Genomic DNA, 12,448 nt, shown 5'->3' with positions numbered 1-12,448 from the left:
GACTTTCCCCTTTGGAGTTTGCAGTGTAGATCAATGACGGATACAACAGGCAAAGACAAAAAGATACTTTATATCATCATTGTAAATATAACGGAATTTGATGAGACTGTCAACAAATTGAGAGGTTTAGCGCTATAAAACTAGGTTTAATCCAGCATTTTCTACATTTGAAAATGCCTGTACCAAGTCAGGAACATGACGGTTGTTGTTCATTCATTTTTGATGTGCTTTGTCATTTAATTTTGCCATGTGATTAGGGACTTTGCGATTTGATTTTCCTCTGAGTTCAGTTGTTTTGTGATTTTACGTTTGTTATTAAAGATTAATCTGATGTCATTCAATCTAAAATTTATTCGGTACCAACTACTTATAGAATGAAATTCAAAACAGTGTGGCTGTGGCCATTGATTGACACATTAAATTCATCCATTGACTGGGACAATTTAGGTGAACGTTTGTATGTAACGACCACTGCTCACTATGTACTTTTTAAAGAAACTTAAACTATGGGGTCACTAAAGGTTCTCAACACCTTAATAAAGTAATTCGAAAAATTAATCAGAAATAATACGATGTTTTGATTTATATCAATTATATAAATCAAAACATAAAGGTTATTCCTGATTAATTTTTCGAATTATTTTATAATTAAAGGCGTTAAGAAACCTTTGGTGACCCCACAGTTTAAATGTCTATAGTTGGTACGTCGTGAACTGTGGTCGTTACAGACAAACGTTCACGTAAATTGTCCCAGTCAATGGATGAATTTAATGTGTCAATCAATGGCCACAGCCACACTGTTTTGAATTTCATTCTATGTGTGGTTTACTGTTGTTATTTGTATCTAATAATATAAGCTATTTTGGCAAACAATATGCATATTAACCATATTACTTAGCATAATAAAAAGAGTCTTGAGTTTGATCCGCTGAATAAAGACCAAATATATAGTGCGTCTATGAAAGCCATTACACAATAGCCTAAACCCTCTAATGGCAAGTAATGTTTGTTCAGCGTCATTTTAAGGAAATGAATTATGAATTATCAGGAATGTCACTCATTTCTATTTGTTATTATGAATTGTAATGTCTTAATCGATTAACAGTTTTTGAACATCGGTAAACTTATATCGCCCTAATTGATGAACATACACCTGGGACTAAAATGTTATTAATACCGAATACTAGAATTACACAAAGATCTTGGTATTGATAAGTGTAAGTAACCTGTTCTAAGCAGACGTATTCCCTCTAGGCTAGGCTGCTTTGATATATTAAAGTTTTCATATTTAAACGATTGAAAATACTCTATATTTTACAATTTCATAGAATTAAGATGATTTTTCCATGATACACTTTACACATATTTAGATTGTGTCTAATAAGTGTCTACAAGTCTGTGAGTCATGGTTGACTCATGAAATTGGCTGTCTTCCAGATTTGTGAGGACATTTGAGTGTTCTTGAGGATACCATTCAAGAAGTTTAAAAGATTTCAGCATGTCCACGGAAGTCGTAATAGAAATAAGAAGATTTGTTATGAGTGTCAATAATAGTCATGATAACAATAATTGCATATTTTATATTCAATATAAGTAATATTCATAAAAGAATAACGTCATCATTCCACTTTGTGCACTTATGACAATGCTATTCCTATGACGTAATTATTGTGTTCATTGACATTGGTAGCATGTGTTAGCGTTTCAATATATCCTTCAAAACCGTGTCCTTAATTGATTTGAATGCAGTCAGAAAAGAAAAGAAAAAAAAGAAAAAAACAGTTTTAAAAGTAGATAGACAAATAATAAATAATAAAAGAATAAATATAAATAAATAATAATTTGCACATGCGTAGTTCAAAGAAAAGAGTATAAAAACCTATAAATTATTAGCTATGAAATCAAAGACCAAATAAAAATTCTTTTCTTCTGTAGTAGCTTCTTTTGATGAATATTATAAAACACATAAATGTGCGAATTTAGTTTTTATCTCATTTTGACAAATATAGATTTAGAGTTTCGATAATTTCTATTGTTTGTTTGACTTGTTCAATCAAATCACTTTTTTTAAAACCCCCATTACTGACGGAAACTCTACTAATAATTACCAAAGTAGTCTAGATTTACACGAATTCTTGACCATTGGATATGTAACTGGGTATGACATTGAAATTAAACGACGGTAGCTGCAAAAAAATCAGCCAATGATTGATTTAAATGATCATAATACGTTTGAAATTTACATGAGACTGACTGATTTTGTTTTTATTTGAAAAAAAGTCATTAAAGATACCACTTCGATACACAAACGCGCTTTTCGTAACCATAATACTTATAACTTGACATTCATACAGATTTCGGTATACTATCTGATTATTTTTGTAAAAAAAAAAAAACAAACAAAAAAAAAAAAAACAAAAAAAAAAAAAAACCAAACAAATCAAAACAAAACAAAACAACAAAAGGTCGAACATTTGGATAAATAAAAAAATTTAAATACATAAAGCGTTTATATCAAAGATGAAAACCATGAACTTCCGAAACGGTTTAGTTCTTTTTGCATTGGTAAGCTGTTCAAGTTTAGTATTAAAAAAATAAAGTATGGATTTCCACCATTTCTGGTTATCAATGATAGGGTTGAAGCACTGTGAACTGGGGTTTTCGTGTCAACGACTTCGAGAGCTAGGATTTGAACAATAGTCTGATAATAGTTATTTCAAATAACTAATCCATAACTGTAAAATTTGCAACTGGCTTATAGTAATACACCAAATTGTACATGTTTAAAAATATAAAAAGTCGGTAGTTTGTACAGAGGACGACAATGATTGTCCATAAATATACTAAGTAGCTAAATATATAGAGCATGTATTAAAATAGTAAACTGTAGTAAATCTATGTCCTCAAGCATGTGAGTCATACTTAAATTATTAACTTTCCGTCCAGATGTTTAAAGATATTTCAGTTCTAGTATTTAGAATGATTCCTTTCCAGTTTTGAAAGTCTTCATCAAAGGAGTCTCATTTTGTATTGGAAATTTGATCAAACACAGTGAAGCCGTCGTTACTGAAAGCATAGATGTCTTATTTATTTGCCTTCCCGACTTTCAGCCTCGAGCTGTACTGATGTTGGTATTCCGAAATAAAGTATCTTATTATGTACGGGGATCGGAAGCTTACGTTGAAAAAAAAACAATGTCACTCTTATCCGAAATAACATTATTATGAGCTAACAATAATAGACCCAGTAGCAAAACTGTGGTATATACATTTTTGTGTTTTTTTCCCCATTTAAAGTCTTCAGTGTTACGGTTTTTATGTGTTACATATTCTGGCACTTACAGGTAGAATAAAGATGACCAAGTATGCTGAACAGAAATTTAGAGAAAAATTCTAAATCCATATATATGCATTTGCGTCTGTATAACATGTGACGACGTGTATAAAAGGAAACGTGTTCATTAATAAAATTAAGAATGGAAATGGGGAATGTGTCAAAGAGACAACCACCCGACCATAGAGAAGACAACAACAGAAGGTCACCAAAAGGTCTTCAATGCAGCGAGAAATTCCCGCACCCGTAGGCGTCCTTCAGCTGGTCCCTAAACACATATATATGTTAGACTCAGATCGACGTCCGGTCTCTAATCGACGTCTGTTCCTCAAATCGACGTCCAAATCTGACGTCACATTCTCAAATCGTCGTTTGATCCTCTTTTCGACGTCCAATGTACCGTCATGTATTGCCAAAACGACGTCCGATTTATAATATTTTGATATGAGCGTCACTGATGAGTCTTATGTAGACGAAACGCGCGTCTGGCGTACTAAATTATAATCCTGGTACCTTCGATAACTATTGTAGTCTTCTTAATTTCCAATATCAATGAATAATAAAATAATAAATTGCTGCACTTACACTTATACATGCATATTGATAAATGGCATGTGAGTATACGTATTAAGATATAGGAACCCAACGACAAAGAAAACAAAACGACATTGATATTGGGCAACACTCAGTTTTCAACAATGGACAAAATGAAGGAGAAAGTACCAACTGATTTTAGGGTATTATAATTTGAACTCTGTAAGATATACTAGTATTCAACAAATTCATTAGTTTTACACCTGGAGTGAAAAATGTACAAAATAAATTGGCATTATGTTTTTATGTTGTGCTGTTACACCACTGTTTCAGGTTAATGGAAGATTAAGCGCTCACAAACATGTTAAACCCAGCCAAATATTTTATGTGTCTGTAGTCTAGTGGTTCACCGTTGTCGTTGGTTTATGTCTTGCATATTTGTTTTTCGGATTTTTTTGTTATAAGTCAGTTTCAGTTTTTAGTTTTATAATAATTGTTTTATATGTTTCATGCTGTGGTGGCCTTTAATTGCCGACTTTAGCATTGTTGAAGGACGTACGGTTGCCTATAGATATAAGAAAATGTGGTATGAGTGGCAATGAGACAACTCTCAATCCAAGTTTCAGTTTATAAAAAAAAACATAATAGGTCAAAATACGGCCTTAAACACGGAGCCTTGGCTTACACCAAACAGCAAGCTATAAAGGTAAAGGGCTATATAATTGCTTACAAACACTTCATTTCAACTCTGGTGTATAATAGTTGTCCGATTAGCTATCACACCACATCTCATTGTTTTTTAAGAAGCTCCTAAGTTACAACAAAATTAATATTACTACCTGTAAACATCGGAAGCACAATTAAAAAAATATGTTTTATAACTTTTATTTGTCACATATACTATGTTTTGGTTGTAAAAATATTGACCTACAACTGTCTTTACTCCTCTCTCGGACAATTCAAGTTTTAGTTCTGTAATTTCGGCAGTTTTATTCATTTGTTTTAGGTATATTTCCGTATAATACGGTATGTTGGCCAAATATGTCTGAGTCTCGGCTTTTGGATCTTTCCATAGGTCCATTAAAACGGACGTGGATTAGAGAAGTTAAAAATTGGTCGTCGATTAGAGGGTGATAGGATTGGCCGTCGATTTGGAATCTTATTTTATTGTGACATCAGCATTGGACGTCGATTTGAAGAACGGACGGCGATTAGAGACCGGACTTCGATCTGAGTCTTACATATATACTAGTTCAGTGATAATAAACGCCCATACTAAACTCCAAATTTTACACAAGAAACTAAAATTAAAAATAATACAAGACTAACAAAGAACATGATATCTCGGCCTATAACAAAATCAGACTATAATAAACTCGGCCTATAACATAATCGGCCTCCCAAAATCGGACTATTAAAAACTCGGACTACTATAAGAATATAACTTGACCAATACTCAACGCTTCCGGTGGGCGCAAGAAAAAGAGTAATTTTGTAAGATAACCAAAGAATATACAATTAAGTGAGTATAAAGTATGACAGAAAAAAATAAAAAAAAAAATAATAAAGCAATGTATAAAAAAAGGTGGGGGTTCCCATTTGCTTTTCGTTCATCTGGCCTGAACCAATCCGGCTTCCGTGGCCGTACCAGGGAAAATAATCCCCGCCGACACAGCTCCAGACCATCATTTGACTTACTTGGCAAATGGGGGACTGCACAGATTAGATGGAAAGTGTTGAAAGCTCGCTCTCGAAAGATACAAAGGAGCGAGCCTCAGCTATAGTTGCTGGTAGTGAGTTCCAAACTGTCACTGTTCTTGGGAAAAACTGTATTTGTAGCCATTAATCTTGGTTGAATATTGCATGTAACTTTATAATGCTGTAGTTTGTTTAGCAGCCGTTTATATGAAACCCGTGACGATCAAAGGCCTTAGAAAAGTCAAGGATGACCATATTAATCGGCTCTCCTCTGTCTAGAGCTGATGCAAGTTCATGACAAATGCTGACAGTTGGTAAGTATTTTGTGATTGTCTAGATCGATGTTTCAAGGTGTTACTGACAATGATGTGTTCCAGGAATTTACAACATATACAGGTAAGTGAGACGGGTCTATAGTTGCTAGCATCATATCTACTTCCTTTCTTAAATATTGCTATTACGTTTGCTTGTTTCCAATTTCAGTTCTGGGACTGTATCAGATTGAATACTGGCATTAAATACAATGCATAAAAGGGTTGCTAGAACGTCAGCACTTTCCCTTAAGATTCTAGCTGGTATTTTACCAGGGCCGCATGCTTTACTTGGGTTGCATCTGTTCAATAGCTTTCTTACGCCTTCTGTTGTAACTGTAATCTCTGGCATTTGTGGATATTGTTTATCTGATGGCTTTGGTGTGTCGTCGCTATTTTCCTTAGTAAAGACTGATTGGTATTGTCTGTTCACGATGTTAGCTTTGTCTATTGCGGTATTAAATAATCGTTCATTGTCTTTCAGAGGGGCGATCCCTGTGTTTTTCTGTGAGTTAATATAACTCCAAAAGCGTTTCTGTTTGCTGGGTTGGTCCTGGTGTTCATCTCCCACAAAACCAGATTCAACTCATTTTTATTTCTATAAATGTCCTGTACCAAGTCAGGGATATAGCAGTTTTTTTATCAAATAGTTCGTTTCTACGTAGTTTGCATTGGCATTTGTTTTAGTTGCACTTATTCAGTATCGACGGATTCATTGTGTTTGGCCAGCTTTGCCAATACGTTTGTCCTTTTTTGGAATATTTTTTTGGATTATCAGGTATTTTGGCATTGATCATCACTGAAGAGACATTTATTATCGAAATGGTACCGTTAATGTTATCAAAAATTTTGACAGATTTCGAGAAAATTGCATGCAGCTTTAATGTTTTGAAATAAACACACAATGTACATAAAAGAAACTGAAATATTTGGTAAAATCAACGAATTATGATGAGTAATTGCCAAATCACTTCAAGTCATATTCCCGCGGTTGTGGATTGTTACCCGTCCCCCCGCTTTATCGATTTATTACTATTGAACACCGGTAAACTACTGTTGACTTTATATATCGCAGTAGAAATTTGATAAGCCAGGAATTAAATTAAGAAGACAGCAGTATACATAAAGAAGTTGAAAATAGATATTCAACGAAAGTGAATGACAAGCATAAAGAAACTCCAATGTAAATTAAAAATACCACCAAAAGACAAAACGCCAGTCCGTTTAACCTGACAAAACCTTACCCTTGACTATATTTATCAAAGGAACGTATGCGAAGCAACTGTCATATTATGTCATTTATAAAAAAAAAACATATCACTTAACCCCCTAATATACCTTCATGGGGTTGTAATTTAAAATTAAGGCCTAAATGATGACATTTCTATTGAGAGAACACACATTGCAAAATTCGAAGACAAATTGCATACGCTTCGGAGTTGCAATAAATTGAAAATGCAAAATGAACATGTTTCGGAAGTGGATTATAAATGATGTTGTCTTTTCATCTAATTTATTCATTGTGCTAATCTATTGTTATTTTTATTTTCTTCCAGTAATTCCCAGCGTATTTGTATTCTGCAGTGGTTTTTACCGACGCCATATGACAAACAACTATTGCCTTGTTTTTGTGTTTAAGATTTATTGAATACACTTGTGACAATAACTTATTTAAAACATTTTGTTCAGAAAGATTAATTGTAATAGTCTGTATGAAGCAATTACATAAAGGTATGATAGAGTAACAAGCCACTTGCCTTCAGCTTCCATTTCTCATTTAATAACTTAATGTTTTCCCCTTACTTGATAATTGAAAGAGAAAAAAATGTAATAAACGTGTAATAAATAATTTCAGGATATTTACACAAATGATATATTGCTGGATAAGTAATGGCTTACATCAGAAGTCAAACAGGTAAACCGTACATTTCAAACTAATAGTGATCTTTATAATTGGAACATACTGTATTTTTTTGTTTTGAGAGATTTATACATTTGAAATATATTCCGAGTCTACAACCAAAGCATTTAAATATATCAAATGAACCAAAAATTATAAAGATGTTTATTTCAATGACTTATTTTACAGTTTAAATTTGATTAAGAATGAAGCAGTGGTGAAAACAACACAAATAAAAACCCGCCCAATTTACATAAATTGAATTTCAAAAGTATAATTGGCCATAAATATAACATTTTTTCCTTTTTCCTGTTCTGGTATTTCAAGATATGATTTGCCTGAAATGCACTAAAAATCAACAATTAATTTTCTACCATTTTAACAAATATTTATCTAGATATTTCTCGAATGACCAGACACGCAGAAACAAAACACCTACCATTTCTAACTCAGAATGAGGGTAACTTCAAAATAGGGTGGATAGGTGTTTTATGACAATGATTTGAAATTCTTCTAAATTTGCATACTCTTACAAAGTTTGCCACTTTTAAAAATATTAACAGTTTTTGCCACGGGTTTCTTAATATGCATGCACCACGAGCTTTTGAATACCCACTCTTGAAAATGTCACAATTGTGAATATTACAGATGAGATGACTGTTCTGGTTCTAGTTACTAAAGAAGATAGTCCACAACAACATGTTGTTTGTTAGTTGAATAACATTCATTTAATTATAAGAAATTGGAAAGCTGAAATCGGCACTTTTGTCATAGAGCCTAGTTAAAATTCACTCATTTATATATATTTATCATAAAAAGTAATAGGAGACAGTTTCAATTTCACTCGGATCTATAAGATTTTTAACAGCACTCATTATAATATGTGTTATTGACTATACTTCTGACAGTGATAAGATAGCATATAAAAAATAAAATCACAAAAATACTGAACTCCGAGGAAAATTCAAAACGGAAAGTCCCTAATCAAATAGCAAAATCAAAAGCTCAAACACACCAAACAAATGGACAAGAACTGTCATTTCCAAGAATCGGAACAGGCATTTTCTTATGTAGAAACTGGTGGATTTAACCTAGTTTTAAAGCTAGCTAAACCTCTCACGTATGTGATAGTCGCATCAAATTTCATTATATTGACAACGATGTGTGAACAAAACAAACAGACAAAATAGGTAAACATGTCAAAATATGGGGTTCAGCAGTCAACACTGTGTTATCATCTTAATCACTATAAAAAGAAACAAATATGTCACCAGGAATTACAAAAGCATATAGACAAAACATATTAGCAAAAACTAAAGATAGGAATACAAAAAATTAACATATAGCATAATAACACATTGACTGGATTTATATGTACAGAACCACGTCATAGGTATCCAAGAAACACACAAAGGCATATAGACAAAGTTCATTAGCAAAAATGAAAAACAAGAATACATTGTTTTGAAAAATGCATTTTTGTTTTGCCTTTGAGAATATGTGTATCAGTAATGTTATATATGAGTACAATAGTATGTAAAGGCTTTATATTCATGAAAAATTGTGAAATTTTGATATCAAGTATATAGTATACTGTATTATGTATTTTCTTTTTTTTTCCCTTTTTTCTGTTTTCTATTTGTATTAATAGTTTTGGAAGGCCTCATGGAAGATTAACATGTAATTGTTAAATGTGTTACCTTCGTAAAATAAAGAATTTCATTCGTTCAAAGACAATTTGAATAGCTCTTTTTTATGCATATAAAGGCAACAGTTTTAAACTGGTGTTCAAAAGTCATAAATCCATTGAGAGAAAATAAATCTTGAAAAATCTAAGAAAGGAAATTCGTCAATATCTGGATCTCTCATAGATCTTTCCCCGAGAAATAGTCAAGCTGATATGGCATTATTCGATGCTTCATTTGTCCTGTTCTGAGAAATACCCTCCACAAAACAGCCCCAAAATAACAAGGAAGGTTATCTGGGTAGACGATTACCTCGTATATGATTGTAGCCAACAATGTCTAGACTATGAAAGTTGAGTTGGATACATATAACCACTGAGATATTTTAGAGCAAAGACAATTTAGAACTTTGAATATACCAATGACACAATTCAAAGTGCCTGACGTGAGGAAATAGCGCAATGCCAGGCACAAGAGTCGAAACTCCGTGAAAAATGAGTTCCTCATCAATTAATAAGTCCGAACCAGAGATACAGCTGAAACGATTATATGGGTTAAAGTTCATTGCATTAATTAGTACAATATTTATAAATATATAATTACTTTGACGTCTTCTGTAATCGTCATGTAACGCCTGTTGACTCTGGCTCATATGGAAATAGAACAAAGGTGGTGGCTATCGCTTGTAAAACAATGAACCAAGGGTATCATAACTTTTTATGTTTTGCAAGTGTGAGAATTCCATCTGATGTTTTAAAAATGAAATAGAATTGTGTCGCAATTGGAATAACTCATGTTTATATTGAAATAACAATAAAAGTATAACGATTAATAGTTCTCACCTTGATTCCTCAATAAAAACTGTATAAATTAGAAAATCGTGAAGCATGAATTCTCCTTAATGTAAAACATGTTTTATCATTCTCTTTATTTCGAAAGCTAGGTTATTTTTCTGTGGAAAACAAAATTAAGAAAAGGTTTTAAATCATTTTGGTATAAATTATAATAAGTAATGATAAAGAACCTCCATATTTATGTTATTCGACTACATGTGTTGATTATGCACACTATGTTTTGAGCTCATCACATATCTTATTTGACAAAAAAAAAACCCTTTCAGAATTATAAAACACGTTCAATTTTACAAGGTTTTGATATTCATAAACAGTGTTAAATCGTGTTAATATGGATACAAGCACTAGTTTATGAATAAACAAGAAGTTCTGTGAAATATTGCATTCCACAGATGGATGGGTTCGTGTTGCTCAGTATTTGTTTTTTTTTTATGTTAGGTGTTTTGATATGTTGTTTGTCCTTTTCTGTTTTAGATGTGGGGTTGTCAGTTTATTTTCGACTCATGAATTTGAATGTGCCTCTGGTATCCTCGCCTCTTTTCTTTTTATGTTTTACTGTACTTTTTACTGATATTGGTAATTTTCATTCTTTTTTTATTATTTCTAGGGAAACAAATCTCTTATTTTTCTATATATAGGTACCAATTAAAGTTATATAATTTTCTCACGTTTTTGCATGTATATTTTCTGTTAGTACTAATTTGAAATAATGTTAATTAATCCCCCAAAAATATCAATGAAAACCAAGCATTAAGGTAGGATATCAACTTCATTAAATCGATAGACTATTACACAATTAAGTTTGTACCTAAAAAAAGAATAATTCTGATGAGCTTAGCGATAATGCTATTATGGTAAATTTGTGATTTACTGTTTAATAAAAGAATTTAAAAGTTTTCTTTGGATAGCTGAACTGAATATGTGTTAAAAAGGAAGCGAATGATCCTGTAACTAGATTTTTTGTTTACTGCTACATTGCATTTAAACAACAATAAGGAAATCACAACTGTTATGTAAAATTTATACTAGTTCCTCCTATATTAACCAATATAAATCCTGAAAAGTTAAAAGAACTTAGCAAGTAAATTCTTTATATCGTTTTGATTGATTTGGATTCCAATACGTAACAACAAGTAGTCTCCTATAGAACAACTTCTGAGGCACAGCTGACAAGATCCCGTTAAAGATGTCGATAGTTACATCCTTTGTGGATTCATATAGATAAATGTCAACATAGATTTATATTTCAGACGATTGAATAAATTTGCATCTTGTCAATTTCAACTTTGCAGTCGACATCTTCAATCGTCTACAGAAGACAATTAGTGTATGTTTTTATTTGATTCCATCTATTTTTCTTTGTAGAAGTTTTCGTGCTGTGAATGTCAGCGATCTCTCAAGTTCTCCGCGACTGTAGAACATATTTACATATTCTTTAGCTATCAATAAAGGCTTCAATCAAAATAGTATACTTGACGTATAGTTATTAATTTAGCTGTGAATTTATCGGTAGTCCGGATGTAAGTTTTTATAGCGAATTATATACCGAAAGGTCACGTTATCAATCAGGGATGATTGCAGACCGATTAACCCAGACATCAGTCAAATCAAATCTCAACTGGAAAATTAGCAAATATCTGGCGATCAAGCTCATCTCTTCTTAACTCTCCATGGAATATATAGACTTATAAACTGACAACTCCTTTCGTATAAATATAGATAAAATATAAGTTAATTTCCCTTTTCTGGTGATGGAAGACATAAAAGCTAATAGGTTATACAACTTCCAATTTTTCTTTTATCAATAAATCTTTTCCCAATAGCAATCTTTTGCTGACAAGTAAATGTGAAGCGCAGCTTATGCTTTGACTTTTTTCAAGGAATTAATCATGACTTACTTTTAGTAGGATAAGCTATTATTATACCCACGTTATTAAATAGTGGGAGTATATAGTTTTTGACCCGTTCATCCGTCAGTCCGCCAGTAATCTAACATTTCGAAACTTTACTTATATACTTTACATCAGCTTGCAACCTTACTGGAACATATGACCATATAATGAAATGAAGATCTCTATATATTGAGGTTACTAGGATAAAAACTCAAGGAACATGCAATGTCAAAACATGAAT

The sequence above is a fragment of the Mytilus galloprovincialis genome, chromosome 4 (genome assembly GCF_965363235.1).
Source record: "Mytilus galloprovincialis chromosome 4, xbMytGall1.hap1.1, whole genome shotgun sequence".
In the NCBI taxonomy this organism is placed as follows: Eukaryota; Metazoa; Mollusca; class Bivalvia; order Mytilida; family Mytilidae; genus Mytilus; species Mytilus galloprovincialis.
Note: the sequence above shows the minus strand (reverse complement) of the source record.